Below are 6,423 nucleotides of genomic sequence, written 5' to 3'. Positions count from 1 at the left end.
ACTATAGAGATAGACTCGCGTAATAGGCGCAAGCAGGGCCGTGAGCTAGGAGACGTTTTAATGAAGAGACAGTGTAGGACCACCCTTAGAAAGGATCACAAGACTCATAAACTGATAAGTAACGGAACAACAAAATTACAGGCGTTTATCAAATCGTGATATTGGTCGGTAATACCTATACAGGAGACAAAACAGCTATAAATGTGGAAAACAGGATCTCAGTACTAAATGATAGGTAATTATTTTATTTAGGTATTTGATTACACGCTAAGCAAAAAACACTTATCAACCTATCTACACTATTGGTAAATTTGTTATTGACACTGCCTACCTATGTTGTTCGATATCAAAACACTATGATTTCATTGTTTTGTAAAATGGCGAGCATTATCACTTGATAACAAAAACTTGAACATCGGGAATATGCTAGACACTCAACACAGGAAACTATACACTGATAGTAGGTACCGTATAGGTATTCAAGTTAGCTGGCTTGTAAAACTTCGGATTAATATTTGGAACCTCGTCTCTGCGTATACTATAGGTAGTTTTCAGCAAAAACTATAAATAAATGTGCGAAAAACGGCAAAGGCATACCTACCTACACACAGTACCTACTAATCCCCTCATACCCCGTCAGCAAAAATATGTAGGTATGTTAGTTTCCAACGGGCACTTTATTCATCTGATACCATTCGGAGAGTTTAGTCTGATGGTATTTTTAGAATCTCAAAACGGATGTCGCACAGAGATGGTGACTATTTCTGTATATCCTTGATGGCGGGATAAAGATTTGTAAGAGTTTCAGCAAAAACTATAAATAAATGTGCGAAAAACGGCAAAGGCATACCTACCTACACACAGTACCTACTAATCCCCTCATACCCCGTTAGCAAAAATATGTAGGTATGTTAGTTTCCAACGGGCACTTTATTCAGCTGATACCATTCGGAGAGTTTAGTCTGATGGTATTTTTAGAATCTCAAAACGTATGTCGTACAGAGATGGTGACTATTTCTGTAAGATCGGGCGACAGCTACATTGCAAGTCGCATTCGCCATCGAAGACAAATTTTAAACCAAGTCCGATATGTATAGGAATAGATACTCCCCACCACAATAGTATTGGGATGACAACTTTATCGGACCGGTTTCGCCTCACGGCATCTTCAGCAGCAGCTGCAGAGCAATACAAAGTAACAGAGCCTTCGAAAATGTACTTACTACGAGTACAAACAGCGATAGCCCTATCACTAAAGATTTTAGTTGTACAGTGTGCAGAGCAATACAAAGTAACAGAGCCTTCGAAAATGTACTTACTACGAGTACAAACAGCGATAGCCCTATCACTAAAGATTTGAGCGCAAAAAAGTTACTCAGAATCAATTACTAACTCCATTTTGAAAAAAATGTTGGTTATCGTGTTTTGCCATCTTTCCACAGAGTTGTACAGTAACAATAAACCTCCATCAAAGTCACCACAAGAGTCTGTAAGTGTCCCTGTATGTCCATTAAAGTGACGAAGTTCATCATTAGGAACATAATAGATGACAATATGTTGTGCAATTATCCGACATGTACCGTCGGCATCATGTCTACAAAGAATACCTACGTCTTGTCTTCTTGACTTGTTAATAATTTTGATTGAAATTCCCGCAAACAGATTGTCATCTCTTCATTGTATAGTTCAGCGATTCTCAACGGGGGGTACGCGTACCCCTGGGGTACGTGGGAGACCCTCCGTGGGTACGCGAAAAGAATTTGCGTGATGGCGGACAAAAGCAAATTTTGAATACTGACGGCTTATCAGTGGAGTACAGTCCAAAAAGATACTGAATTTTGAACTCAAGGGCACACGGTACTCATTATTATGGGGGCGGGGGTTCGTGAGATCAAACCCGGGTACCCAAGGGATACGCGGACAAAAAAAGGTTAAGAACCGCTGGTATAGTTGGACATATCTTGTATCACCGTGCCTTCCACTCCCCGAAGACACAATTGTGAGGGCCATGAACTTGAAAAGATATAAAGGAAGCTGAAAATCCTTAGATTCCTTAGTCATTCTAAGCTACCTAGTACACTACAAGAGTACTGGTTGAAAAGTAAAATCAGTAATATGTATATCGAAGTACTATAGACTTAATATGTAATTTATAATATGTCTCTTCCTAACTTTGAACAATATTGCCATTGCAGAAAAATACAATAGTGAATTTGGCGTCTCCACTAATAGAGTGCGAAATATTAGTGGAGATGCCAACTTCACATTTCCTTCAAATCTTGCTGGGACCAAGAAATAAATTATAATGAAAAATAAAATCGTTTCCAGACTCAATTACTTATTAAAGTTAATCAGTGTTGCACGTGGTTGATATCAGGATGGGTGACCATCTGGGCATTTGCGTGCTGCTGGCTTTTCCCGGTAACATTCAGACTGAGTAAGGTTAAGAGTAGGGTAGCTTATTGCTAGTTTTTCTCCTAAAAAAAACCTCTGCAACTAAAATCCTTGAGCTGTGTCTACACATAATCGACGCCGTTGATCGATCCGGTCGATCGACGAGGTAAAGAGGTGAATCTATGTTGTCGAGGCAGTGTACGGTTTCAGTCGACATCAATCGACGGCGCCGACTATGTTTGGACACACCTTTAGCAACTCCATAGTGAATGGTAAAAGAACACTTTATTTTCTACCGTGTTGCTCACGGTCTATCACCTGAGAATGAAAATTAGCGGTTTCTCTTTGTTGATGAATTGAATGTAGACCGCAAATTCAAGATGAAAACAGTGTTATCTCCATTGGCATGATAAACAATCTGAAGGAAGTAACGAACAAAAGTCCTAGAAAACAGAAGAAATTGTATTGACGATGCAAATCATAACCTATATCTGGCGGGCGTCAGCTTTACACAATGGCTGGGAAACGAATTTCCTTGTGATTCAAAATTAAAAACATCACTTTCATTTCTGAGATTAATCTTTCTACTGCAATTGTTTGCAAAAAATGCAATCCACAATGATATCATCAAGATAATGTTGTGTACTTGAATATCCTTTTAGAATGACGTTTTCATCTGTCAAACAGCTTGTTCTTTAGAATGAGGAAAAATATAAAATAAATGTTTATTCACATTATACTTATACTTGTAGGTATGTAGGTATTACACACATCTCTTGTATGAGTATTTCACAGATATACCAGTATGTACTCAAAAGAAAACAAGCTGGGTCCGTCCCTCCGGGAATTTTTTTAGCCCGTAGTTTACTCGATCGTGGTTAAAGAAAATTAGTACCTAATATGTACCTACCTATTTTGTTTAATATTCAGTTTATTATTTTTACTCGCACTGCGTGCTCGGGAGGTTAAATTAACTAGGGCACTGCGCGCTCCCGGGGCTTTGCTGAGTTGTGCATATGGTCGCGCTGCGCGCTCCCTTGTCTACGGTCGCGCTGCGCGCTCCCGGGGCTTTGCGGTGTTGAGCATAGGGTCGCGCTTCGCGCTCCCTTGTTTACGGTCGCCCTGCGCGCTCTCGGGGCTTCGCGTGGTTGTGCATATGGTTGCGCTTCGCGGGGTTGAGGAAACGCAGAACCTAATGAATAAAATCCGAAGTCCAGTTTCTAATTTCTCATCATGATCGTTATAAACAGGCACCAAAAGATCTCCAAACTCCGCATCATCGGAGGTGCAAGATCAAAACAGGACCTCCGATTAGCCTAAATGAACATCTCAATATTATCTATCATCACACAATTAACTGGAGGAAATAATAAAAACTGTATTTGGAAAGGTAAATCACATCGTAAAATTGAAAGAAACAAAGAACCAGAAAAAAGATAATTGGTGAATAATGTCGGCACGAGCAGAGGACTATAAGAAGCCATCAGAAAGATCGGACCACCAGGTAACAAAGCAGATTGAGAAAAGATATCGGGGGGAATTTCATTCATCTTGCACCGAAGACCAAAATCGTTGGACCTACCACCATTCTGCCCGTTTGGGTCGGTAATTATTTATAACTTTATGTTTTATTAACGGAGATGCAAACAAGGTAGAGCCATCATATGCTTCTATGGATCTATGGCATACAGAATACTTTAGATATCTACCTAGCTATGTACTTCTTTAAAGATTATGCTTCATGTATTTTTCACTGTGTGTTAGGTACTATAGTTCCCTGTGGGTATAATCTGTCAAACTGTCAACCAAATACTATGTGGTTACTCGTCACTCCTTCAGTGCGTGATTGTATAATGCCGGGTCCACACTTTTGCACCGCAACGTGTTGCTAAAGTGTGGACGCTGTGGACCCGGTATAACAGGCATATATACTACGTAGATCTCGCCTGGTCTGACCCATCTCGGAAACAGTGTTTCTCAAAATAGGTAAGTACCCATCCTAACAGACCCAAGAAACAAGAAACCGATGTTCAAAGATAAAAATCTTCTTCTTTTACATTGTCTTTTCCCACTCAAGTGGGGTCGACAAGTTCGAAAATACAATTACCCAACCGATAAAGGGGAAATACAGGAATAACATACAAAGTTGAAAATTGCTATTTTGTCGAGCTAAAACTTCAAGCTCACTTTATGCTTGTCACCCTGTGGAATGAAGTAAATATCAAAATGAGTTTTTATAGCGAATAACTCAAAGTGCCTTCTTCACTCAAAAGATATCCCTTGCTATTAAATTTAGCGGGGGAACTCGGCAGCGGTCATGGGAACCCTACTTGGTTCTTCCAACTTGGAAGACGTGTTATAGAGACCTAAAAAACACAACCCCTTCTGTGACAGATGGAAGTAGATGACACTTGTCCTGGTTGTACTCAGTAGTTTGGACTTCATCTTGACATACGTAGACACAGATATTGTTGTTATGAGAGATGGTCAGTCGATTGGTTTTGTGAGGACAGCTTTCAAATGAACTACTGGATGGCCTGTGGGACATAAAAGTGAAGGGAAATGGAATTTGTATTCAAAGGTAAAAACTTATTCGAGGATCTTAAGGATTGCATATCTCGCTCTTCTGATGGGATTGAACCCATGAAATCGTGATGGACAGGCAAAGGTCTTGACCATTTCATCACCAAGGCAGGTTGACTGAACTAAAGAAGTCAAGATGGTCAGTCGATTGGTTTTGTGAGGACAGCTTTCAAATGAACTACTGGATGGCCTGTGGGACATAAAAGTGAAGGGAAATGGAATTCGTATTCAAAGGTAAAAACTTATTCTAGGATCTTAAGGATTGCATATCTCGCTCTGCTGATGGGATTGAACCCACGAAATCCTGATTGACAGGCAAAGGTCTTGACCATTTCATCACCAAGGCAGGTTGACTGAACTAAACAAGTCGAGTGGTCATCGATTGATGTTAATTTATTGTAAAATCGATGTGGATCGATGTCGATCGACGGCCGGTCGACTATGTTCAGACACAAATTATAACACTTGCAAGGTCCATTGTACCTAAGTAGATATAGGAAACTATGAACTATAACGCACGTCACGTGCACCTACGTAATGCAAGTGAAGTAATGCAGTGACATAAGTGAGTGATCTTGACAATGACGACTTTTCTGTTTGTGTCTATGTTTTGTTTTTGTTCTAGTAAACAAAGTATACCTATAGTATAGACAAAGGCTAATACGACGTTGAATGTAGGTACCTGGACGGAACTTTCAAGTTAATAAACATCGTACCTGGTGTATATTTGGACGGGTGACTGTCTGCCTACGTAATGCAAGTGAAGTAATGCAGTGACATAAGTGAGTGATCTTGACAATGACTACTTTTCTGTTTGTGTCTATGTTTTGTTTTTGTTCTAGTAAACAAAGTATACCTATAGTATAGACAAAGGCTAATGCGATGTTGAATGTAGGTACCTGGACGGAACTTTCAAGTTAAGAAACGTCGTACTTGGTGTATATTTCGACGGGTGACTGTCTGGTATATCACGTGCTACTGGCGTTTTTCGGGATGCACTCAGCCTCAGCTCAAAATGTTGTCGTCCTTAATAAGATGAATATCTACCTCTAAGTTTTTTCTAGATAGGTTCTAGGTATAAAAATAAGGGAAGTTGGTTGTTGAAAATTACCAAAATGGTTACCTATTTTTGGTTTGGCAAAAATTACCGACACGTGGAATTCACTATTGGTTTGTTCTTTCTCCCATTCGCTCATCGCGTATCCCATACACCTGTAACAATTGAGAGTTGAGCGTTAAATTTGAAATTCATTACATGGATAAGGCTATCAATCAATATTGAAGCGCTGTCAATTTTTAACTTGGCGGGGGCGGAGCGCTACCGTGCTCCTTAATAAGAATAGATTTGCTAGGATGGTTGAAGTTGAAAGGTTCAAAAATTTGAAACATATAGTTGAAACATGAAACAGAATCCTACTAAAAGCCGTATGTTATCGCCTATTTAAT

At 39.7% G+C, this 6,423-nt stretch overlaps 1 long non-coding RNA gene across 1 annotated transcript; it reads right to left on the bottom strand.

Annotated features, from left to right (window-relative positions):
* Window positions 1-4,777: 4,777 nt before the first annotated feature.
* On the bottom strand, window positions 4,778-6,160 carry LOC113469337. The gene is made up of 2 exons (XR_003392789.1): window positions 6,101-6,160; window positions 4,778-4,931 (listed from the first exon to the last, which is right to left on the bottom strand). It is a non-coding gene; the product is annotated as an uncharacterized LOC113469337 (long non-coding RNA).
* Between the last annotated feature and the right edge of the window lie 263 nt (window positions 6,161-6,423).

This window comes from Diaphorina citri, unplaced genomic scaffold, assembly GCF_000475195.1.
Source record: "Diaphorina citri unplaced genomic scaffold, Diaci psyllid genome assembly version 1.1 scaffold1035, whole genome shotgun sequence".
Lineage (NCBI taxonomy): Eukaryota > Metazoa > Arthropoda > Insecta > Hemiptera > Psyllidae > Diaphorina > Diaphorina citri.
Note: the sequence above shows the minus strand (reverse complement) of the source record. Positions and strands in the feature narration are given on the sequence as shown.